The 27,500-nt window shown below is 35.8% G+C and overlaps 1 protein-coding gene and 1 non-coding gene across 28 annotated transcripts in view; both read left to right on the forward strand.

The window, feature by feature from the left end:
• LOC106883233 (ras GTPase-activating protein nGAP) overlaps positions 1-27,500 on the forward strand; it is a 567,079-nt gene that overhangs the window by 279,369 nt on the left and 260,210 nt on the right. The window lies entirely within an intron of this gene.
• Trnaa-ugc (transfer RNA alanine (anticodon UGC)) lies at positions 12,153-12,225 on the forward strand. The gene has a single exon. It is a non-coding gene; the product is annotated as a tRNA-Ala (tRNA).

Genomic DNA, 27,500 nt, shown 5'->3' on the forward strand with positions numbered 1-27,500 from the left:
TCCCGTAGGATTTTCGAGCGAGATCGTTGCCAGTGCCCCTGGACTGGCTTGTGCGGGTGGCACATAAAAGACACCATTTCGAGCGTGGCCGTTTTCGTGCGGGTGACACGTAAAAGCACCCACTACACTCTCTGAGTGGTTGGCGTTAGGAAGGGCATCCAGCTGTAGAAACTCTGCCAAATCAGACTGGAGCCTGGTGTTGCCATCCGGTTTCACCAGTCCTCAGTCAAATCGTCCAACCCATGCTAGCATGGAAAGCGGACGTAAGACGATGATGATGATGATGATGATATAAATTTGAATAGAGGTTGTGTTAACCTCATGAAGGGATGGTTTCATCTAAGGAAATACTGGTTCAATACCTAGTATTTGGGGGGAATTAATTTTCTTAAAATAATAGGTATATATATATAAACATATAGTTTATATTCATATAAAAGAAGAAAAAGAAAATTGAGATTGGGAAGTTAATAATTGTTTCTTATTAACAGCAAATTAATCATCCCTTACATCCCTATATATAGAATAAGTAACTGGTGTAAAAAGCGAAGTTATAGGAATTGTCTTGGACTAAATACTGCCTAAATATTGATTAAATCTGCCCCAGCATGACATATTTAATCCAAAGACGGAAACAAGAAAAAGAAAAGAAATTTATGGGCCAATCACAATCAACAGGATCTGTATGTCAGTAAGACACTATCAAAATATCTCACTTAAGTGTGTGGAAGTGCGAAAAACTTGTTTATGTTTATCTTCTTGTCCTCCCAAATTTCCAAGACTATATCGGTTGTTACAAACACTTATAAACCGCCATATTTGATTGTTAAAATATAACAATATTAGGTCAGCATATATCTCAAGTGTGTCTGTATCATTTACCCAATGGCTATACTCATGTCTGATTTGATATTTTCAGGATGTCAGGATGTTTAAAATGGAGTCTGAATAGTTTATAAACAAAACAATTTGGTCAAACTTGTGGAGTTTTCATTTATTACATTTTGTGACAATCCCTAAACTTCAAATGGGACAAGTGTAAAACATTAGTAAATTTAATACTCACAAACATATACACGTATATATACATTGTGTGTGTTTTTACATATATATATATATGTGCGTGTGTTAATTAAAATTAGACAACCATACCAACGCTGTGTGAAATTTCTAGGACATTTATAAAGAGAAAGGCAGTCTTACAGCTGTTTCTGGGATATTAGGGATATCCCTTCATCAGAGACGACATGAGAGAGTTAAATAGAGGGAAATATATGTAAAGGTATGTTCCAAAGATCAAGGTGTAGGAAGTTAGTAAGTTTCAAGCAGTCCATAGAAGGTATAAAAAACAATTTTCAGGAACAATAGTGGTTTATCGATGTATAAGGTTGTAAATTCTTCCCATATCAAAGTTTGATAGGTATCCTTGGCCTGAAGAATAGCTAGTGGTGCATCCCTCTATTGGGTAATTACTATTTCAGAGGTTTTGCTGACTAGGAAACATATGTAGCCTGGATTTTATCTACTCCATTCCCTAAATTTGAATATATATATATATATATATATATATATATATATAAATATATATTCCACAGATAAAGTAAATATTGAATGTAGTATAGTTATGAAAATAGCCAAGAAAAATTGGGTACTTGCCCTTAGAAAATGGAAAAAGTTGTCAGCAGTCAGCTATGGGGAAATGAACCATGTACCTCTCACATGTTAGCTGGGTGCTCGAAACCATTAAACTAAGTGGCCCCTGTGTGGGTGGGTGTGTATGTATGTATGTATGTATGTAATAATCCTTTCTACTATAGGCACAAGGCCTGAAATTTGTGGGGAGGAGGCCAGTTGATTAGATTGACCCCAGTACATAACTGGTATTTAATTTATTGACCCCGAAAAGGACAAAAATCAAAGTCAGCCTTGGCAGAATTTGAACTCAGAACATAACGACAGATGAAATACCGCTAAGCATTTCGTCCACCGTGCTAACGATTCTGCCAGCTCGCTGTTTAAATTAATAGTGATAACCCTTTCTGCCATAAGCTGAAGGCCTGGAATTCTGTAAAGAGTGGCTAGTTGATGACTTAGGACCCCAGTGGTCAACTTATATTTATTTCATCATCCTGAAAGAATGAACAACAAAGTTGACCTCACAGGAATTTTAACCCAGGACATAAAAATAGGTGCGAGGCCATAAAGTATTTTGTCTACTGTACCAACTATTCTGTTAGTTCGTGACCTTAATATAAGGATATAACGTTCATTTTAGAGTGTTACTTATTTTGGAAGATATCCTTGATCTTTACATTATTTACATTTGATGGATATTTGTCCTCATCTTGTTTGTTGTTAACACAACGTTTCGGCTGATATACCCTCCAGCCTTCATCAGGTGTCTTGGGGAAATTTCGAACATTGGTTCTCATTCCTAAGGTATTTTTCGATGTTATTATTATTATTATTCAGGTCACTGCTTGGAATCGAACTCAGAATCTTGGGGTTAGTAGCCCCAAGACACATGATGAAGGCTGGAGGGTATATCAGCCGAAATGTGTTAACAACAAACAAGATGAGGACAAATATCCGTCAAATGTAAATAATGTAAATAATTCCTCATCTCTTAAATATAGAACTGTACTTTATTTCATGTTCCTCCAGTCTACTCAGCTGTAGAAATGAGCTGCGATGTCACTGGTGCCAAGCCGTATCAGCCTTTGCCTTTCCCTTGAATAACACTGGTGGCATGGAGAGAGGAGGCTGGTATGCATGGGCAACTGCTGGTCGTGCAATCCCACGGTCATTCATGACCGAAGGGGGTCTTTACCACTCTCTCTCCATTTACCCCTCCCCTTTCATATGCACTCACACATGCACACATGTTACACTCTATACATGTATTTACTACACACACATATAGTTACGCATGTGTACACACTGACACACTGTGTGTTACAACAAGGGTTCCAGTTGGTCTGATTAACTGAACAGCCTACTTCTGGAATTAATGTGCAAGTGGCTGAGCACTCCACAGACACACATTCCCTTACTGTAGTTCTCAGAGAGAGATTCAGTGTGAAACAGAATGTGACAAGGCGGGCCCTTTTGAATTACTGGTACAACTCATTTTTGCCAGCTGAGTGGACTGCAGCAACATGAGATAAAATGTTTTGCTGAAGGACTCAATATGCCCCCGAGAATTGAACTCTCGATCTTATGATCTACAATCACGCTCTCTTTCATTCAGTCCTGCTGGTATCGTTGTCTTTCTTGGACAAACAGGGACAACATAGACCAGTGACAAGGCCCTTTCTGTTCTGCAGAATGTATGTGTGTGTGTGTGTATATGTATGAGTGCTAAGCAGCATTTTGTCTGTCTTTACGTTCTGAGTTCAAATCCTGCTGAGGTCGAGTCAGCCTTTCATCCTTTCAGGGTTGATAAAATAAGTACAGTAGAGTACTGGGGACCAATGTAATTGACTTAACCTCTCCTCCTCAGAACTTGTTGGCTTTGTGCCAGAATTTGAAATCATCATCATCATCATCCTCCTCATCATCATCATCATTATTATTATTATTATTATTATTATTATTATTATTATTATTATTATTATTATTATCATCATCATTATTATTTATTATTATTATTATTATTATTATTATTATCATCATTATTATTTATTATTATTATTATTATTATCATTATTATTATTATTATTTCTTCTTCTTCTTCTTCTTCTTCTTCTTCTTCTTCTTCTTCTTCTTCTTCTTCTTCTTCTTCTTCTTATTATTATTATTATTATTATTATTATTATTATTATTATTATTATTATTATTATTATTATTATTATTATTATTAGTAGTAGTAGTAGTATTTCCCTGAATACTTTCTGAAGTGTTTCAGTAATTCTTTTATAAGACACAAGAAACAATAAATGAAGTTTAAGGATTGTCACGAACAATAACAAACAAAAGCCACACAATTCTATAAATTTGTTGAATGTGCTAGAAATATGTTCGTGCATTCATCAATATATTGATAAATGATTTATAATGTACATAATAAATATTGATTAGTAATATAAATTCAATAAATGTTGATTACGCAGTCAATATATTTATACCATCACTGGTCATAGTGATGATGATGATGATGATAATTATTACTGGCCTTGTGCCTAAATTAGAAACTGTAATTATTATTATTATTATCATCATTATTATTATTATTAAGTGGTGAGTTGGCAGAATCGTTAGCACACTTGGGCGAAATGCCACTAAGCATTTCATTCGTCATTACGTTCATCATTACGTTCTGAGTTCAAATTCTGCTAAGGTCGACTTTGTCTTTCATGTTTTTTTTTGTGTGTATGAGGGGGGGGGGGTCGATAAATTAAGTACCAGGTTGTGGCAGAATGATAGTCACACCTGGATGTAGATCTCGATATATATATATATAAGCTTCAGAATGAAATGTTAGTCGAGTACAGAGTAGTAATAAGAAAATGACATGACAAAGGAATTCATTAGCTTGTAGCTATGAGGTGTTACACAACTCTGAGTCCACAACATCTGATAGCAGAAACAACTGTAAGCTAATGCAGTTCATAATCAGTTATTCCTTTGTCATCTCATTTTCTTATATATATATATGTATGTATATACATACACGCACATATATATGTATACACACACACATATATTTGTATATACACACATGTACATATATATATATATATATATATATACACACATATACATATGTAAATACACAAACACACGTATATGTATATATATATGTGTATATACACACATATATGTATATACACACACACACACACACATATATATGCATACACACACATACATTTATAGGTGAACACACACATAAATTCATAAACATTCATATACATGTATATAAATACATGCACACATATACACATACAAATACACACACACACACACACACACACACACACACACACACACACACTGTATATAAAAACAGATAAGAGAGAGACTGAAGTAGGTAAGCCACATGTGACTGGTGTTTGTGTCAGAATGTATTTGTATGTCTGTATTGTTCCGATGTATTGAAGCATGGACAAATTACATAATCTTCTGATAACAAAGTGATCTGAAGAACACAGAAGACTTTTTGTTGGTGAGTGAGAGGCTGAGGAATGGAAGACTGGTGGTGGTGGTGGTGGTGGTGGTGGAGGTGGGATATATATTTAGCACATCAGCCTGGGTGTCTGTGTGCATGTATGTATGTATGTGTGTGTGTGTGTATATATATATATATATATATCTATATATATATATATACACACACACACACACATATACATCTATATATAAACTTAGACTTGTGTGAGGAAATATAGGTTTTATGTGTATATATATATACACACATATATATATATATCATATGAACATCTGTAGATAAATGTGTATGTATATGTGTGTATATATGATAAATACGTATTTGCATATGTATGTATGTATGACCATAGTCAAATGACGCAGGAGTGGCTGTGTGGTAAGTAGCTTGCTTACCAACCACATCGTTCTGGGTTCAGTCCCACTGCGTGGCACCTTGAGCAAGTGTCTTCTACTATAGCCTTGGGCCAATCAAAGCCTTCTGAGTGGATTTGGTAGACAGAAACTTAAAGGAAGCCTGTCGTATATCTGTCATACATATATATATGTATGTATATGTGTATGTTTGTGTGTCTGTGTTTGTCTCCCCCCCCCCTACATCGCTTGACAACCAATGTTGGTGTGTTTCTATCCCCATAACTTAGTGGTTCGGCAAAAGAGTCTGACAGAATAAATACTAGGCTTACAAAGAATAAGTTCTGGGGTCGATTTGCTCGACTAACAGGCGGTGGTACTCCAGCATGGCCACAGTCAAATGACTGAAACAAATAAAAGAATAATAGAAAGGATTGTTATTATTATTATTATTATTATTATTATTATTATTATTATTATTATTTTTCTATTATTATTGTTATTTGTTAAAAGGTGTGTGAATGTCGGAAAAATGGCCAGTGTGAAAGGACCCATTTTGAGCATGCGCCTATGAAAAATAAAAGAAGGGCTCTTGCCCTGTTGGTCAGGCACCCATAGCATTTGTGGGTTCTTTCACGAGTAGCCTTAAAGCGCTATTGGGGGTTTATATTTTGTTTAATTTTTTTTTGTTTTTTAAAGTTTACACACTGTAAAACCCTTTGTGTCATCTTGTGTTGTCCTTTATGCCATGTCCTATCATTTTATGTTTGTCTATATTAGCCCTTGTGGCCAATAAAAGAAGGAATTATCATTATTATTATTACTATTATCCTTATTATTATCATTATTATTATTATTTTTAGTGGTTTTTTTTTACATTTGTATACTGTGTATGTTTCCCTTCCTTTTCATTCTATGTTGTGTATACTTACTCCTTTTTCAGGTTTTTTTTTGTTATTTATTTATTTATTTATTTCATTATTTCATCATATGTAAGTAAACCCCGATCCTTTACGTCTGTCTTTGCATTGTCCCCTTCATCCTTTGCCCTGGTGGCAAATGAAAGAAATCCTCACCATCATCACCACCGTCATCATTATTTTTATTATTATCGTAAAACTAATAAAACAACAACAACAACAACGACAAGGGCAGCAAAAACAACAACAACAACAACAACAATAATAATAATGATTGCACGAGGAATAAATTTATAATCGTTTTGCCTATTGATGTCAGATTGATAAAGACAGCAGAAAGGGTGGAGAGAAGGAGGGAGGGAGAGAAGGAGAGGTGTCGGGGTGGGGGATAAACAATATGGAAGACATAAAAGTACAGAGGACTTGCTGGAATGTTGCCAGCTGCAATGTAATCGGCATCCATGTACAGTTATTCAGTTTGACTAGTGTCACGCTATTTCTTCAAAATGTTGCAGCTATTTCACGGCATTTCGTTCATTCAGCCATTCCTTTGTCATTCAACCAATATTTTTCTCACATATTCACTCGTTGTTTCGTTGTTATTCTGTCATTCTGTCGTTCTTTGACTCAAGTCTTCCATTCACTTTTGTGGGTTTTTTTTTTTTTTCATTCTGTCATCCCTAACCTCTTTAGTTAAGCACAGAAATTATCAATGAAATTTTTTCTACGATATTGGAATTGAAATTCCTCTCCATTATCGAGTCTCTGTATTGTCTGTGAGAGACACACAGACGGGCAGAGGCGTCGGCCTCTAACTTTACACTGCAGGTTATTCTTCATTTATTGGAAGTCTGGAGAAATTTCTTGTTTTCTTTTGAAAAATGGAATATTGAATAAAATATGAATTATGTGCATGCATGTATGTGTGTCTATTAGATCTGTATGCATGTGAGAGATGAAAAGAGCTGGTTACACAATAATATAGGTGTATTTATATTTGTGTCTCTCTCTCTCTGTATATATATATATCTATATGCTTGTACATATGTCTTTATTTGCTGTATTTAGCTGTATGTATGTATCTATCTATCTGTGTGTGTGTATCTATCTGTGTGTGTATGTATGTAAGTATGTGTATACGTGTGTGTGTGTTAAATGTATTCAGTGGAAAAATCAAAATCTCAGCAAATTACAAAATAAAATGTGTGTATATGTATGTATATATATTTGTAAATGTATGTATACCTATATATATGTATGTGTGTGTACATATGTGTATGTATTTGTGCAAATATATGTGTGCACACACATATATATATATATAAATAGACAGATAGATATGTGTACACTATATTTCCACAACATGTGTATGTGTGTTTACATTCATGCGTACTTTGTATGCATGTTTCTGTACTCTGTTTAATGGAAGTAAAAAATTTTTAAAGAAAGTCGGCAGATTTCCAAACAAAACATAAGACATGTTGTTAAACAAACACAATAACCAACCGATCCCTCCAATTCCGTTACAAAAATGTCAATCTGTGTGTGTGTGTGTGTGTGTGGTGCTGGTGGGGAATGCAGTTTTGTTTTTACTTATAAAAATTAGTTTATTTTGTAATCTACTGTCTTTAAAATAAGCACTGAGGTCAAATTTGTTTGACAAAACCCTTCAAGGCAGTGTCCCAGCATGGCTGCAGTCCAATGATTGAAACAAGTGAAAAAAAACAAACTGTATATAAGATTTAATTTTCCATGAATCAAATTATTTTCTTCTTTTAAATATGTCGATGGTCTGTCAGTGTAAGTTTGGCTGCCGAGGTATCGTGTGTAATTGGAGAGAGGAAGTTGGTTCCAACCTAACACATGCCAAGTGTTATGTGATCGCGGAGTTATAAGCAGACAATGAGAAAATAAGTGCTAAACATGATTTCATAAATGCCCAGATGTCAGTGGGTAATTGAGGAAATGAGATGAAAGGGGGTTTTGTTAATTCTAGTTCTTTCTCAGACACAATAATAATGATAATGACGACGATTATGACGATGATAATAACAATAATAATGATAATGATAATGATGATGATAATAATAATAATAATAATAATGCAGTACCAGGCAGTGGCTCTTGTGGTTTCTGATTTTCACTGATTGAAAGTGTTATCATGTACATTGTTTTGTCTTGGTACAAAAGATGGGCTACAGCAAATATAATAATAATAATAAATTGGTACGACCACAAATCCAAAGGCATCATCAAAAATGATAAGGCAAAGATCCTGTGGGATTTTATGATTCAGTGCGACCATGAGATAGAGAATAGGAAGCCGGACATAGTCTTAATTGAGAAAGAAAGCCAACTATGCTGGATCATAGATATAGCATGCCCAGCTGACAACAAGGTATGCGATAAGGAAGAGAGAAAAGTCGATAGATATGACAGATTAGCTTGGGAGGTTAAGCAGTTGTGGTCGATGAAAAAGGTGGTAGTAGTACCAATAATTGTTGGAGCCATGGGAACTGTGAGGGAAAATCTTGAGAAGTACGTGGAACAAATAGGGGCCGCAATAAAGGTGGAGCACTTGCAGAAAACAGCACTGCTTGGAACCGCTCGAATACTCTGGAAGGTGCTCAAAAAACAAGAGGTGTTACCTTAGTTCTCTGGTAGTGAACAGCTGACACCGTAGCACATCTCCAGTGTTAGAAGCTGTGTAAAGGCAATAATAATAAAAAATGAAAGGTCAAGTTAAAGCTCAAGTGTGCTATAGAAATTCCCTCATGGTTTACTAAAGAAGTAAATTGAATCCATCTAAGTACATAAGTACATACTCCACTGCATATTAATTCGAATTCTTACATCCAGGTGTGTTTACAGATTTGTCCATGCTTGTGTGCATTTATATATATGTATATGTCATATATATATATATATATATATATATATATATATATATACATACACACACATACACGTGCATTCAACTTTGTGTGTATTACTAATGTATTACATGACAAAAATGTTTAGTGTGTTGTTTTTCAATTGATTGTAAAACGAGTTCTGGCTACTTGTGAAGGCTATTTGTCGTTAAGAATCTCACTTTACAATCATGTGGTTTTAGGTTCAGTCCCATAATGTGGAAGTTTGGTCAAGTGTCTTCTATTATAGCCCTGGGCCAACAAAAGCCTTATAAGTAAATTTGGTAAATAGAAAGTGAAAGAAGCCCAATCATCATCATTAGCATCATTTAACGTCTGTTTTCCATACTAGCATGAGTTGGTATGGTTTGACAGGAGCTGACCAGCTGAGGGGCTGTTCAGGGTCCATCTCTGTTTTGGCATGGTTTCTACAGCTGATGCCTTTCCTAGGACCAATCATTTTACAGAGTGTACTGGGTGCTTTTACGCAGCCCCGGCATGGGTTCTTTTTACATAGCACCGGCCCCTATGACCCCATGATATTAGGAATGCTCAGCTGGAGAGGGTTGCAAGGGACAAGTTTGTTGACAGTAGAAAATCTGCTTCCACAAAATCCGTCTGACCCATGCGAATATGGAACAGTGGACATTATATGATGATGATGGTGTTGATGATGATGGTGGTGGTGATGACGATGATGGTGATGGTGGTGGTGATGATGATGATAGTGAAGATGAGGGTGATGATGATGATGAGGAGGTGAAGTAGAAGGAAGTTTTGCTTGTGTGTCTGCTATGAGTTTCAAAGAAACTTAAAATATTTATATATGAAGATTATTTAATGCATTTGGGTGGGGGGGGGGGGGGTCACCGTAGATTTTACGTGGGAACTGTCCTTGAGTGGATCAACGAGCTCAAATTGGATTAACATTACCAAAACTACATTCCGAACCAATTGGCTAAACTTGTTGAAAACCAGATGGTTAGACCTCTACGAAGCACAAGTGTGTCTCATATTTGGATTGTTTGCTTATATGTGATAACACTATTCTATTTCTCGCCCTCTTAAACACACACATATGCATTCGTTCACTCAAATCCATTCACATACACACAGGCCCACACACACACTTTACCCTATTCATACATACATACATACACAAACCCGCTTGCACACTCAAAGAAACGCACACACATACACACGTGTGCACACGCACACACACACTTACACTCAGAAGTACACTCACACACACACACACACACACACACACACACACAAATGTAATCGACTCATCCCCACCTACCCCAAGCTACCCTTGTGGCAAAAATTTGAAATAATAATAATAATAATAATTATTATTATTATTATTATTATTATTATCATTATCATTATTATTATTATTATTATTATTAAGGCAGCGAGCTGGCACAATCGTTAGCACACCAGGTGAAACATTTTGACCACCTGCTGTCTAAGGTCCCAGATGACCCTACATCATGGCAAGAGTCTCCAAAGAGGGCAGCAATGTTGAACTCGCTCCTTCACCAAAAGCCAGATACAAAGGGATGGCCATTGAAAAAGTGACAGCACAAATGATGCCCCAGCATGGTCACAACCTTTGGGCTAAAAAGTGCAAAAGAATAAAATAAATCATTGGCCTGCAAATATTTTTGCAGACATCAGAAAAAAAAAAGAAATATAACTAGGAATCCCAAATATGTAGAGGAACCGAAATTACTTAGCCAAGAATTGAACCTTTAACAGTTTTGTCAGCTCATCAGTAACATATTCAATACGGTATGGCCTCACCTCGGAGAACTATAGCTATGGCATGTAAAAAAACAAGAAAAAACAAAAATGTAACAAAGGTCAGATGTTAGAATATAATGAACACCATTCTTCCGGAAATGTCACCAGACCGGTTGGAATTTAGATTGAGAGAATGATTGAATGGATGTTAGTCTAAGTCTATGTACATAAAAAAAGAGAAATAAAATACATAAAAAGAGAAATAAATAAAATACATAAAAAAATAAATAAATCAGGCAATAGAAAGATGCTATAATATCTAGAACTAGTTTACCACTTCTGTGTGTGTGTGTGTGTGTGTGTATGTGTGTGTGTGTGTGTGTATAGTTATCTATCTCTCTCTGTTCTCTTTCTCAACCCCCACCCTCTCCCTGATATATATATGTGTGTGTGTGCGTACATGTATACATACATACATACATAATATCAATATACTCATATGCACACACACATATATGCACATGCACACACACACACATTCATTCTGATAGAATACAATGTTTTGTTGTCATGATGGTAATATTTGTTAATTAAACACTTTCTTTGTTTCTGTTTTGTCTTGTTTTGTTTTGTTATTTTGTTTTTGTTTTCCTTTCACTGGATTACTTTAAAACTAAACTCAAAATATACATTTTTTAAATTAAGATTTTGAAGGGAAGGTTTTAGCTACCTAAATATATATTGTTGTCGTTGTTAAACTTTGTGGCCCTTACATTTTTATGTTTGAATAAAGCAGTATTGAGGGTCTGCAATGGCAGAAATTTCAGATTCAGAGATGAAAATTTGCCCATTTCAAATAAAAAGCCCTCAATGAAGTTCTTTGTTTCAAGGTTGAGGCTTCTTTCTTCTCACAGCTGGAATAGTTATCTAAATAAATTAATTAATTAATCAAATAAACAGACAAATGATAATAACAACACATGACTGTTATATATGTATATATGTGTATGGTATATGTTTATGTGTGTATATTATATATATATATATAATCGGGGTATGTAGCTCAGTGGTAGAGCGTTCGCTTTGCATGCAAAAGGCCCCGAGTTCGATTCCCGGCATCTCCAGAATAATTTTTAGGCGCAGGAGTGGCTGTGTGGTAAGTAGCTTGCTTACCAACCACATGGTTCCGGGTTCAGTCCCACTGCGTGGCACTTTGGGCAAGTGTCTTCTACTATAGCCTCGGGCCAACCAAAGCCTTGTGAGTGGATTTGGTAGACGGAAACTGAAAGAAGACCGTCGTATATATGTATATGTGTATATATATATATATATGTGTGTGTGTGTGTGTGTGTGTGTGTGTGTGTGTCCCCAACATCACTTGACAACCGATGCTGGTGTGTTTACGTCCCCGTAACTTAGCAGTTTGGCAAAAGAGACCGATAGAATAAGTACTAGGCTTACAAAGATGGGTGACTGCTAAGCTTCTATAAACAACTTTGCCTGGACTTGTACCTCAGAGGGCAACTTTCTAATGTAGTCCCATGGTCATTCATGACCAAAGGGGGTTCTTTACCTTATCTTTACCTGTATAAGCTACATGTAGTATGACTAAGTCTATATCAAATAATCTAGAGTTAAAGCTGTATGGAATCTATCAGAGTATGAGCTCCATGGAGTACTTTAGAATATATGCTACATGGTGTGACAGTCACATGTAGTATACTAGAGTATAATGTACTACATGCAGCTACTCCTAAACTTTTATGTACGAAATAACAGATAACAGTTTCATATAAAACACTTCTTCTGAAGAAACTTGCAATAATCTTCCATACTTTTGATATTTCTAAATATTCACATTAGATTTTGGTATCAATGGAATCTTGATGTCTTTCACTGTTCCGTTTTCCAAGTTGAAAATAACCAGCCATAGAAAAAGCACAAGACATATTCCTTGTGAATGACTATTCAAAGATTTACTTGTCGATTTCCACTTATTGGTGCTAAAACTTTATATTACATTAACAACGAGATTAATAGAAATGTAGAGAATGCATAACATTAGCAGATTCTATAACACTCTGAGAATATCTGTGGAGTCTTTTATTAGACTACAATCAAATAGAAATAGAAATAAATAAATAAATAAAAATGTCTTGAAGAGCTTCAGAGCTTCCAAAATATCTTCTGCTTTATTTCCATGTATTTAAAGAATAAAATCAGTTATGAGAGTAGAGTTACAGCAATACAAAATAAAGAAATGAGGATACAGTTTTTATGTAAGAAATGTTATTTACCAAAGTAAAATGGAATTCTGAAGAAACATTATCCGATTCCACCAAAATATGTCCACCAGCCAATGTGACCAATAAAGCTAATAAACATGGTCTGTTATCACCGTCATCATCACCATCACCATCATTACTGTCATCATCATCATTGTCACCATCACCATCACCGTTTAATGTGCCTTTTTCCTAGCTGGTATGGACAGGATGATTTGACAGGAACCTATGAGCCAGAGGACTACTGCGGTGGGCACGACCAGAATGTCTTTGATCAAAGTGCTACATGATCAAAAGCGTAGGAGTGGTTGTGTAGTAAGTAGCTTGCTTACCAACCGCATAGTTCTGGGTTCAGTCCCACTGCATGGCACCTTAGGCAAGTGTCTTCTACTATAGCCTCAGGCTGACCGAAGCCTTGTGAGTGGATTTGGTAGACGGAAACTGAAAGAAGCCCGTTTTATATATGTATATATATATGTGTGTGTGTGTGTGTTTGTGTGTCTGTGTTTGTCCCACCCCACCCCAACATCGCTTGACAACCAATGCTGGTGTGTTTATGTCCCCGTAACTTAGCGGTTCGGCAAAAGAGACCGATAGAATAAGTACTAGGCTTCCAAAGAATAAGTCCTGTGCTCGATTTGCTCGACTAAAGGCATTGCTCCAGCATGGCCACAGTCAAAATGGACTGAAACAAGTAAAAGAGAGGAAAGAGTATGGTCAGGCATGACCTGGGGTTAAATACTATCACCATAACCAATCAACACAGTCATATGTATGTAAAATAGACACAGGTATTGAGTGCACCTGTTCACCTTATACGATCAGTGTCTGTGAATTGATAGAATGACTCAGCTGCTTCTGTTGCTCAGCTGCAAACGACAATCTGACCAGGGCTGACCTCTGGTGGCTTAGTTTTGAGATAATGAATAAACGACTTCTGTAATTAAAGTAATGTAATCAGCATGATGCAGGTGATGGCGGTGGGGGCTGTCTCTCTAGGAATCGGTATTGTAAACGGATTAAAGTAATGTAATACAAAGCTCGTGGGATGCACTTCTCTTTGTTGTCAGTAACAAAGGATTGCCTTTCCATCGTACAACAGACTGATTCTATCTCCTTGTGGTGGTGGTCATTGCTCCACCGATTTCCCTCTCTCCTTAACGTCCTCCACCATCACCACCACCACTGTCACCGCCACTGTCACCACCACTTCCATCACCACTTCTCTCACCTCCAGCACCACCATCGCCACCACCTCAACCACCACCACCATCACCTCCACCACTATCACATCCACCACCACTATCACCACCACCACCTCCATCATCATTACTATCACCACCATCCTCACCTCCACCACCATCATCACCACCACCATCACTATCACACCACCACCACCATCACCTCCACCACCCTACTATTCCAATAATTACTAAAGATATTTTTGATGTTTGGGAATTAGGTAGATTTTGGTTTGTTTTTGTGCAGGTATGGTTGTGTGGTAAGAAGTTTGCTTCTCAACCACATGGTCTTGGGTTCAGTCCCCCTGCATAGTACCTCGTGCAACTACAGCCACGGGCCGACCAAAACCTTGTGAGTGGATTTGGAGGACAGAAACTGAAAGAAGCCTGTCATATATTTATATATATATATATATATATATATATATATACACACACACACATGTACACATGAGAATGCTGAAAAGTTCCTGGATATATATATATATATATATATATATATATATATACACACACACATGTACACATGAGAATGCTGAAAAGTTCCTGGCTTTAAGGGTATCGTGAAAAGCCTAGTTGGAGGCCTACCCTTCCAAGTTCTTTTACTGGGCTTGGATTACATTGACCCCAGTGTTTCACTGGTACTTGATTTATCGACCCCAAAAAGATGAGAAGCAAAGTTGACCTTGGCAGAATTTGAACTCAGAACATAGCAACAGGCAAAATACTGCTAAGCATTTCGTCCAGCATGCTAATGATTCTGCCAACAGTAATAATTGATGTATAATGATGAAAATATAAATAATGGCATCAAATTTTAGCACAAGGCCAGCAATTTTAAGGGGAGGGGATAAGGCAGTCCATGTCAATGTCCGTATTCAACTGGTACTTTATTTTAAAAACCCTTCGTATTCTTTTTATCTCAGTATCACCTTGATGGCATGCACTGCTCTCTCACTCAATGATAATAATAATAATAATAATAATAATAATAATAATAATAATAATAATAATAATAATAATATGGAAACATGGGTGTTTTGCTCAACATCCTTAGACAAACCTTATTCAGGGACCTTTTGAGCGGGATGGGCTACTCGACGTGAAGAAAATTCTAACTGGGCCCCACCTGCAAGGTTATGCGCTTTATCTTGATATGAGATCACCATGTCACGCGCACATATGGTTGTGATGCATGTGCCTAGTGTACCCTTATCAGACGGGTAGTCATGATGGGTATAATGGGTTTCGTATATTTTACCCCAGTGTCACTTTGATGACATGCACTGCTCTCTCACTTAATAATAATAATAATAATAATAATAATACCAGTGATTGTAGGAGCACTTGGAATGATCAAAAAAGGAACTGAAAATTATTTAAGAATGATCCCTGGCTTACCATCCATACAGGAAGTGCAAAAGATTCTCTTAACTGGAACATCACACATATTGAGAAGAGCATTGTTGCTGTGGATTTTCTCTTCCCGACCCCTTATTTTATTTGTTTACTTTTTTATTTTTTTATTTCCTTTTCCTCTCTGTCTTCCCCTTTTTCTCTATGACATGACTTTGTAAATGAACAATTTGCTGTGTTATTTTAATGGTCTACCAATGTATAACAGTATGTTTCTCTGCCCTAGGTGTCAGGAAGACACTCAGCAAGAAATGGAAACAAAACTGAAAGAAGATGTTAATGAAAATAATAATAATAATAATAATGAAAATAATAATAATAATAATCATATCAATGTCAGCAGTTGTTTCTGCTTACAAGCCAAAATCTAAAAGCTGTAAACCATTTTCTGTGACAGCTTTTATCTAACTTATAACTTACAACTTCTAATTCCGAGATAAACTAATTATTAAGACAATGTTAATCCCTTAATCATTTTTACCTGAATCATCCATCACATGATATATATATCACCTGGCGATAATTACACATAACAATTTGTTGAAGTTTTATTATTTACATAAATCTAAACTGCTCTATAAAAGCATACACATACACACACTTGTGTATGTGTGTATACACATATATATATATATATATATATGTGTGTGTGTGTTTGTATAGATATGTATGCATATATATGTGTGTATGTATGTATGTGTGTGTATATGTTTATGCATATGTATATGTGTGTATATGTTTATGTATATGTGTATAAGTGCATATATATGTGTATATATATGTGCATATATATATATATATGTATATGTGCATATATATGTGTGTTTATATATATATATATATATATATATATACATATATACATACACGTGTATATGTATATGTGCAGATATATGTGTATATATGTATGTATATGTGCATATATATGTGTATATATGTACATATATGTATATGTATGTATATGCATATATATGTGTATATATGTGCATATATATATATATGTATGTGTATCTGTGCATATATGTATTTTTACATGTGTTCATGTCTCTATATGTTTGTGTGTATGTATGTGCAAATATATATGTTTATATCAGTGTGTGTGTGTGTGTGTGTGCATATATAGTTTCTGTCATTCATTATCGAAGACATATTCCTCTCTCTCTATAAAATGTGGAGATGCTGTTGTAGCATTTAAAGGTTCCATCATAAACAAAAAAGAACGGCTGACTGTCGCGTGTCAGACTAGCTTTGCAGCTAATATTTGATGTATTCAACGTTCGCGTCTTCCTCGGAATATTTCCACTTGTTACATGTATATGTATGGAGAGAAAACGGTACACCCTTTAGTTATTACCCCAAACTAGCTCTGTCAAAAACATAATGGAAAAAGGGATAAGGAGTAACCCCTAAAAGGTCCTCTATACAACAGAATCCCTCTTCCTCCTTTCTCTTCACCAATCCCTCTATATCTGTGTATGTGTGGGTGTGTATATATATATATTTACATTTATTTACATACAAGATTATTATTGTTATTGTTGTTGTTGTTTCAGTGAGTATTCATCCTTCTTAATCTCTTAATCAGTCATGTCACTTCAGAAAACTTGTGAATGGTCGATCATCATAATCATCATGATATGATGGCGATCACCATCATCATAACCATCATTACCACCAAAACATGCCATCCTCTCTCCACCACCACCACCACCTTCTTAAATTAATAATAATAATAATAATAATAATAATAATAATAATTATTATTATTATTATTATTATTATTATTATTATTATTATTATTATTATTATTATTATTATTATTATTATTATTATTATTATTATTTATTTATTTTTTTCTTTTCACCCCTGCCACCCTCCCAAGTAAAATCCAATTTCTGTTCTATCACCAGTTGTTGTTTATGGAAGCATCTCGGCTTTGATAATTTGTTATTTTATACCCTCATCCAAAATAAATTAAATAAATAAATAAATGAATAAATAATCAATAATATATAACATGAAAAATATTATTAAATAAATAAATCAATGAAAATTGAATTAAATAAAAAAAAAAATATGCATTTATTTTTTATTAGAATTTTGTTTCAGAAATCAATCCAGAATCTTTTTCTAACCAGTCTGTAGATCTCTGTTTGTTTGTTTTTCCATGCTTGCATGGGTTAAATGAGAAAAGGTCATTTGAGGTATTGTTTAATCTCCGGGCATTGAGAGCTCATTGCTGAATGGTAAGGCTGTTTGCGCTTGTGATTGTAAGATTGTGGTTTCAATTCTTGGACCTGGAAGTGCATTGTGTTCTTGATCAAAAAACACTTCATTTTTGTGTTGCTCAACATCTGACATGTGGCACGTTGTTGAATTGATGGAGGAACTGCGCTAATGCACAGCATGTACATTTGATCCATTGTAAACAAATCATCTGTTCCGGTTGTTTGGTAAGAAATTGTGAAACCGTCTTTCTTGGACTACGAGAGACTACCACCAATTAGAGAATGCCATTCCTGATGTTAACCTCCTATCCAGCCATAGACAATCTGCCACAACAAATAGCATTTGACCCATGCAAATGTGGAAAAACGGGAATTAAAACCATGAAGATAATGGTGATGATGTGTGGTAGATTCGTTCTGCGAGGAACATTCCAAATTGAAACCTTGTGAAATGAGCAAGAATTGTCGGGGCAAGTGCAGACACTTGTCTCGAGGCACTATGAGTTACACTTGGCTCGAATGTGGCTTGCTTCTCTGAAGCTTTGGTGACGCCAGTCACAGCAACCTACAGCTGCAATGTTAAGTTCAATTAGCTGAGGTTTGGCCCTCTGTGGCAAGGAGTTGAGGCTTGTATATATGTGTGTGTGTGTGTGTGTGTGTGTGTGTGTGTGTGTGTGTGTCTGATACGCACATATGCACACACGCTTGCACGTGATTGTACATACATTAATTCATTAATTATTGGGTATTGATTGTGTATAGATGTCTAAAATAGTAAAGGAGTCAATAGATACAGGCAGACAGACAAGCAGATAGATAAATAGAGAGATAGAGAAAGAGAGAGCTAGTTAGATAGATAGAGAAAAAGAGAGGGAACTAGTTAGATAGAGAGAGAGAGAGAGAGAAGGGGAGAGAGCTAGTTAGATAGATAGACAGATAGATAGAGAGATAGAGAAAGAAAGAGAGAAGGAACTAGTTAGATTGATAGAGAGAGAGAGAGCTCTTTAGATAGATAAATAGATATAGAGAGGGATAGTTATATATAAATATTCATATATATATATATATATATAAAAAGAGAGTGAGAAAAAGAAAGAGTGACAAAGTCAGGGATGGAGAAAAAGAGAGAGATGTGGAGAAGGTGAAAGAGAGAGCAAAGAGCTATGCGGAGGTGGAGAGAGAGAGAGAGAGAGAAATCAGTGTTTCTGCTTATTTTGTGTCTGGTTTCTTTGCAATACAGAAATATAATCGGAATTATATTCCCATGTAAAGGTAGAGAGAGAGAGAAAGCAGGGATGGCCATGGTAGTAGTGGCGGCGGAATATGTTTAGCTGCGGCTTCCTGAAACTCTGCTGAATAACAGATATATCAAGAAATTTCCTACGTCAATATTTATTGATCTATTGATCCACTAAATGATTGTTGTTCTTCATTACTGAGCTTCGAAAACTTGTTTCTAAACCCCCACCCCTCACCCCTTCTCCCCCACGTCATCCCCCCTCTTCCCCCCCTCCCACTCCCCCTTAATTGAATCAAATGATGCTGATAGAAAAAATGCTCTCTCACCCCTCTGTCGACACCACCAATGTAACCTTCAGCAAGAACAACAACTCTACCAATTCAGCTATACTACCAGCACCACCACCACCACCACCACTGCCCCCCCCCACCACCACCACTTCCCCCACCACCACCACCAACAACAACAACAACAACATTGACACCAACAATACCACAACCACCACTGCCAATAACTGCAACGACACTCCCAACAGCAACGACACTCCCAACAGCAACAGTACCACTTCAACCACGGCCACCACCACCAATAGCAGCAGAAGCAACAGCACCACCACCACCACCAGCGCCACTACAACCATCACTAACGACAATTCCAACTACAATGCCCCGAGCCAGTACTACAATCAATATGACCACCAAAACTACTACTACTACTACTACTACTACTACTACTACTACCACCACCACCACCACTACTACCACCACCGCCGCCGCTGCTGCTACTACTGCTGCTGCTGCTGCTATTAGTACTACTACAGCTATTAATAATTTCTAAAGTATCCATGAGGCCAGAATTTCCTACTGTTAATACTATCAATAATAATAATAATAATAACTGTTCATAGTAATAGTTATATGTAATATATGTATATATATAGCTAATAAATGCTGCTAATAATTACTTCAAATTAGGGTCCAGGGCCTGCAAGTTAAGGGGACGGGTTGGGTTAGTTGATATAATCAACCCCCTGTGCTTGACTGCTAGTTTATCGACCCCCAAAAAGGATGGAAAACAAATTTGACCTTGGTGGAATTTGAACTCAGAATAATGTAAAGACGGTCAACAAAATGCCACTAAGCATTTTTGTCCAGCGCAGTAACAATTCATTGGATTGCAGCCATGCTGGAGCATCGCCTTTAGTCGAGCAGATCGACCCCAGGACTTATTCTTTGTAAGCCTAGTACTTATTCTATCGGTCTCTTTTTGCCGAACTGCTAAGTTCTGGGGACGTAAACACACCACCATCGGTTGTCAAGCGATGTTGGTGGGGACAAACACAGACACACAAACATATACGCGCACACACATATTCATATATATACATATATATGACGGGCTTCTTTCAGTTTCTGTCTACCCAATCCACTCACAAGGCTTTGGCTGGCCCGAAGCTATACTAGAAGACACTTGCCCAAGGTGCCACGCAGTGGGAATGAACCTGGAACCATGTGGTTAGTAAGCAAGCTACTTACAACACAGCCACTTGTTAATATTTTTCAAAGAATTTTTAAAGAATGAAGGGGTTTTGGTTGTGCATATTATCAGGGTCACAAGACACTGCTTCATGTGGTCCTGCAGTTTCCATCTAACTAGGAATATTAGGGTGTCATCCGTTGTCTTGTATTCAAGGTCCTCTGCATGACATCCTGTTAGTTCAAAGCCATGAATCCGATCTATTAGGTCCTACCGATAACTAAATCCACACCCTGCTGCCGATGCTTCAATATATTGTTAGACGGGTCAAAGGGTAGGAGACAGACAAAACCTTAAAGAATGAAATCTTTATTTAATGAGATGTATGTTTATTGATGTGTGAATTGGTGTGTGTGTGTGTGTGTATGTATATGTATGTGAAGGCACGTGGCTCAGTGGTTAGAGCATCAAACTTATGATCGTGAGGTTGTGAGTTCAATTCCTGAACAGGGCTGTGTAGTGTGTTCTTGAGCAAGACTCTTTATTTCACGTTAGTCCAGTTCACTCAGCTGTAGAAATGAGTTGCACCATCACTGGTGCCAAGCTTGCCTTTCCCCTGGATAACATTGGTGGCATGGAGAGAGGAGGCTGGTATGCATGGGCAACTATTGACATATATATATATAAGGATGAGGAGGGTATTGAATTTAATCAAACCCCGGAGGATACAGGTAATACCGAGTGAGTGCTGTATACCGATTAGTTTGCCCAAATCGTTGGGTATTATAAGTCGTGTATTAGCGTGTGTATATGTAAATATATAAAAACAAAAGGATAAAGAGAGCAAAGGTAAGGTTGAAGAAATTTTTCTTCAACCTTACCTTTGCTCTCTTTATCCTTTTGTTTTTATATATTTACATATATATATATATATATATATATATATATATTCGTGCGGGTGACACGTAAAAGCACCCACTACACTCTCTGAGTGGTTGGCGTTAGGAAGGGCATCCAGCTGTAGAAACTCTGCCAAATTAGACTGGAGCCTGGTGTTGCCATCCGGTTTCACCAGTCCTCAGTCAAATCGTCCAACCCATGCTAGCATGGAAAGCAGACGTTAAACGATGATGATGATATATATATATATAAATAAATAAGTGTGTATGTGTAGTGTACATTGGTGTGTATATATATTATGTTTAATGTGTGTGTTTGGCTGTGTATTTGTGTATGTTGCTGTATATTTCTGTATGTATGTATTTGTGTATGTTGCTGAGCATTTCTGTGTGTGTGTGTGTGTATGTATCTATTTCTCTGTGCTTCTGTGTATGTGTGTCACTGTGTACATGGGTGTGTATGCCACTGTGTATACAATTGAGTGTGTGTGTATCACTGTCTTTTGCTGTGTATGCCACTGTGTATACAATTGAGTGTGTGTGTATCACTGTCTTTTGCTGTGTATTATCTGTTTGCGTATGAGTTGCTATATATTATTGTGTGTGTGTTTCTGTGTGTGTGTGTGTGTGTGTGTGTGTGAGTTGGTGTGTAATTGTCTGTGCTTGTGTAAACCAAATGAACAGATGGAAAATTTGCTGACAAAATAAAAGATGCCGAGAATAGTTGAAGAATAATATTCGAGATTCTGTGACATATTGAAAAATATCAACATGAACATGTGAAACATTTGGAAGGTCTGTGTGTGTGTGTGTGTGTGGCTATATACAGAGTGAAAGGGAATATAGGTGTGTGTGTGTAAGTGCATGTGTGTGTATATGTATGTGTATGTACATGTGTATGTATATGTGTGGATGTGGGTGTATGTATACATGAACACACACATACAAACACACACACACACAAACACACACACACACAAACACACACACACAATGTATATATATAAAGGTATATACATATATATATATGTAGGTATATATATATATATATATATATGTAGGTATATATATATATATATATATATATATATATGTAGGTATATATATATATATATATATATATATATATATGTAGGTATATATATATATAAAGGTATATATATATATATATATATATATATATATGTAGGTATATATATATATAAAGGTATATATATATATATATATATATATATATATATATATAAAGGTATATATATATATATATATATATATATATATATATATATGTCTTTATATATGTAGGTATATATATATATATATATATATATATATATATGTCTTTATATATGTAGGTATATACATATATGTATATATTGTAATGTCTTCTTGTGTTTATCTGTTCAAACTTCATTGTGATTCTGACACAGTTTTCTGTAAAAGTCTCGCAGGTCTCAGCCAGCGCTATATGTTAAAGACTATGGCACAATATCATGTATTGACATCAAACAAACCTGGACCAGTGCCAACCAATTTACAGTTAAGGATTAAAAGTGGCAGTTTTATAGAAGTTCCAAGATTTTCAATTAAAAAATAGCTGTAGGATGAGATATTTGTGTAACAGAAAATTGATAAAAAACACAAAGGTATGCTGTAGAATGCATATGTATGTTTGTATGTGTATGCGTGTATATACACGTATATATATATATATATATATATATATATATATATATACACATATATGTGTGTATGTGTGTGTGTGTGTCTTTATATATATATATATATATATATATATATATATACGCGAGGTCTGATCAATAAGTATTCGGACTGTTGCCATAGTAACGATGCTAAAGTACACAGAGTGAAGCCACTTGGCAAAAATTTACCTTGAATTCTGCTGTGCATGTGCACTAAGTTTTAACACTCTAGCTCACTTCTGCTGTTTACAGCAGTGCTTGGAAGGAAGATGTGTAGTGTGTGTTATTGTCACATTGACCATAACAGAGAAAGTTGTCATGGCGATTCCTGCTCAGAGGCCTACGCAATGTTGCTGAAAGTGTATGGAGAGGAGTGTATGAGCTGCACACAAGTGTATGGGTGTTTCAGATGTTTCAAAAATGGCCAAAAAATATCGATATTGATGAATGTTTTGGGAGACCCACAACTAGCAGAAATGAGAAAAACATCGCAGATGTCCATGTAGCTGTGGGGGGAATTGTCCGATCACCATCTGTGAGTTATCAGAGGATGTGCAGATTGGTTACAGTTCATTTCAGTCCATTATTGCTGAAGATGTGCGTATGAGACGCTTGTCTACCAAGTTTGTGCCAAAACTGCATTCAGCTGACCAAAAAGACAGTTGGTTTCCAGTTGCACGAAATCTCTTTGATTGTGTCAAGAATGATGAAAACTTTTTGAAAACTTTGTGTAGGCTTCTGAGCAGGTATCACCCATATAATTATATATAATTATATATCACCCGTATAATTATATATAATTATATAGATTTGTATGCATATATATGCATGCATATGTATATTCCTGGCTGTGTGGTAAAGAAGTTTGCTTCCTGACCTCATGGTTCCAGGTTCAGTCCCACTGTGTGGCACCTTGGGCAAGTGTTTTCTACTATAGCCTTGGTCTTCTAAAGTTTTGTGAGTGGATTTGGGACTGAACCTGGAACCGTGTGATTGGAAAGCAAGCTTCTTACCACACACCCAACACCTAAACTTATAGACATAATACATTCTTATACATATATATAGATAGATGTGTGTGTGTGTGTGTGTATTATGTCTTGGTGTGTATATGCATGGCATTTGCAGACAAATGATTGTATACACACAGAAAATTGTGTCTAATGTGATTGTGACTATACAATGTCAAATCTAACACACACAAGCACACACATATACATGAGTACATATACATACATACATATATATATATATGTATAAATCAATTATGTGTTTGTATGTTTTATGTATTGATACATTTGTTTATGTGATTTTGACTTTCCAAAGTCATACATAACATGCACATTATGTATATATATTCATATATATATATATATATATATATATATATATATATATATATATATATATACACACATACATACATGCATGCATATATACACACATACATACATGCATGCATATATACGCACATACATACATGCATGCATATATACATGTGCACAATGACATACACATGCATTATGTATAGGTGCATCTATTAATGTGATTGCAAATATACAAAGTCATGTATATATATAAATAAAACATACACATTATGTATATATACACAAACACACACACACACACAAACTGCCTATTAAGTCTGAATGGTTCTCATTCCACTTATTTCCCTTCCCCCACCCCATATCTGATTATAGTCTCTCTCTGTCTTTCTTTCTCTCTCTCTTTCTTGCATCTCTTTTATTTTCTTCCTTTACCATTCCGCTAGTACAAAGAGACCTCGTACCCCCCACCAACCACCACTGCACCCCCCACTAATCTATAATTCTATTACTGTTTTAAGTCTATAGCTGCAATATTCTCAAGAACTCTACAATCTAATAACAACTAATGCGATTCTTACTTTCCACAAGTTTCATTCTCTCTTCCTCCCCCCTCTCTCTCTTTCTCTCCGCCTCCCTCTCTCTCTCTCTCTCCTCCATTCTCTCTTTACCCCCCCCTCTCTCTCTCTCTCTCTCTCTCTCTCTCTCTCTCTTTCACAGTCTGTAGACACATTCATATTTAGATTCTTATTGCACCCAATTTAATGATCCAACGCCATCATTTTTTCTGCTATATATATTTTTTTATATATTTAGTCTTTGTGTGTGTATGTGCACGCACAAAGTAGATATAGGTATTTGTGTGTGATATGTGTGTATGTGTGTATATATATATATATATATATATATATATATATATGTGCGTACATGTATACATATATATATATATGTGCGTACATGTATACATATATATATACATATACATCTCTTCCTTTCTCTCTCTCTTCTCTCTCTCTCTTCCCCCTCTCTCTATGTATATATATAAATTTGTATATATGTCTATGTATGTACTTATATTTATGTGTGTGTGCATACAATATAGGCCTATGTATTGGCATATATATATATATATATATGCATATATGCTGGTGTATATAGATGTAAATATATATGTGTTTATGTATATGCATGTGTATATATATATATATATATACACACATATGTGTGTGTGTATGTATACATATGTGTGTGTATGCCTACATGTATGTTTGTAAATAAATCTATATATATGTGTGTAATTTGTACACACACACACACTGAAACACATAAACACACATGTATATTCAAAACAAGCACACTTTTACACACACACACACACACACACACACACACACACACACTCACTCACACAAGTTCCATCTAGGAATTACTGAAGATCATTTATTGATAGATTAGAAAAGTATCAATGTCTCGTAACCAGTATTTTGTCATAATCAATACTTTGATACCTTGTCTTACACAGAAATTATAGAATCTGCAGACCGAAACAAACCATCATCATCACCATCATCATCCTCACTATAACCACCACCACCACCATCATCACTGTCATCATCATCATCACTATCACCATTACTACCACCACCACCGTCATCACCTCCACTGCCATCACCATCATCAGCATCACCATCGTCTCTACGAGAGCTTTAGGTCACCCAAAGCCTTATGAGCAGATTTGGCTGAGGGGAAACTGAAAGAAACTTGGGGTACACAAGAGGTCTGTCTGAAAAGTAACAGGACTGGGTCTGCAGTGTGAGCTATGGGTATTGTCCACAGTGAGTTCTTGCTACAGGGGCCAGACAATTAATCAGCAGGTCTACAAAGAGACCCTGCTGTGTGTTCCCACACAGAGACGCGAGTTGTGGCAGGACAAATAATGGCTACTCCAACATGACCTACTCACAATGCTCTGAGCATTCAGCAGTTTGCCCCAGGTGCCCTGCAGTGGAACTGAACCATTGAATCATGTCATTCCACCCACTTCAATAATATGGGCCCTGATACACCAGAGCTAAATAACAATTTTTGTATATTCCAATCATTAAGTATTGATCAGTCCAGATCTTTAAATAAAAGACCTCTGCCCAAGGTGCCTTGCAGTGGGATTGAACCTAGAACTGTATAACTCTGCTTACTTCGATGAATGTGGTTCCTAATGCACTGGAACTAAATAACAATTTTGCATGTTCTGTTCATTCTTCTGCTATAGCCTCGGGCTGATAAAAGCCTTCTCAGTGGATTTGGTGGACAGAAACTAAAAGAAGCCTGTTGTATATATTGTATATATATTTCATTTCATTTTATCTAGTTTCAGCTCATGAGCTGTGGCCATGCTGGGGCACTGCCATATATATATATATATATATATATATATATATATATATATATATATATATATATATATATATATATATATATATATATATATAGAAGGTTTAGATTTAGATTCAAGATTGAATATGGTACTTATGTTTAGGCACCAGAATATAGTATGGTATGGTATTATACAAACACCATTCCAAAAAA

This window comes from Octopus bimaculoides, chromosome 21 (assembly GCF_046866305.1).
Source record: "Octopus bimaculoides isolate indiv1 chromosome 21, ASM4686630v1, whole genome shotgun sequence".
NCBI lineage: Eukaryota > Metazoa > Mollusca > Cephalopoda > Octopoda > Octopodidae > Octopus > Octopus bimaculoides.